This window comes from Penaeus monodon, chromosome 23 (genome assembly GCF_015228065.2).
Source record: "Penaeus monodon isolate SGIC_2016 chromosome 23, NSTDA_Pmon_1, whole genome shotgun sequence".
NCBI classification, from domain to species: domain Eukaryota; kingdom Metazoa; phylum Arthropoda; class Malacostraca; order Decapoda; family Penaeidae; genus Penaeus; species Penaeus monodon.
This window is the reverse complement of record NC_051408.1, coordinates 9,019,515-9,019,746: the sequence shown is the minus strand read 5'-3', so window position 1 is coordinate 9,019,746 and position 232 is coordinate 9,019,515. Positions and strand designations below refer to the sequence as shown.

The 232-nt window shown below is 52.2% G+C and overlaps 1 protein-coding gene across 2 annotated transcripts in view; it reads left to right on the top strand.

Annotated features, from left to right (window-relative positions):
* LOC119587789 overlaps positions 1–232 on the top strand; it is a 122,239-nt gene that overhangs the window by 111,596 nt on the left and 10,411 nt on the right. The window lies entirely within an intron of this gene.

Below are 232 nucleotides of genomic sequence, written 5' to 3'. Positions count from 1 at the left end.
GAGGATGATTCGGCTCATGGAAACTTCCCCAATTTGAAAAGTATCGCGTTTCCACCGGGCTGTGTAGTAAACTTTACTGCCGCTCGGTTTGCAGCCTCGTAAAATAAGGTCGCTGGCAAGAAAGTGAAAGTTGCAGATCAGTCTCTGTCTCGTGGAAGTTGCACGGCGTCCCCGGCCGACAATCACCGCCTCCGCGAAAGGCTAAGTGTTTTGGCATTAGGCCGATTGCAGC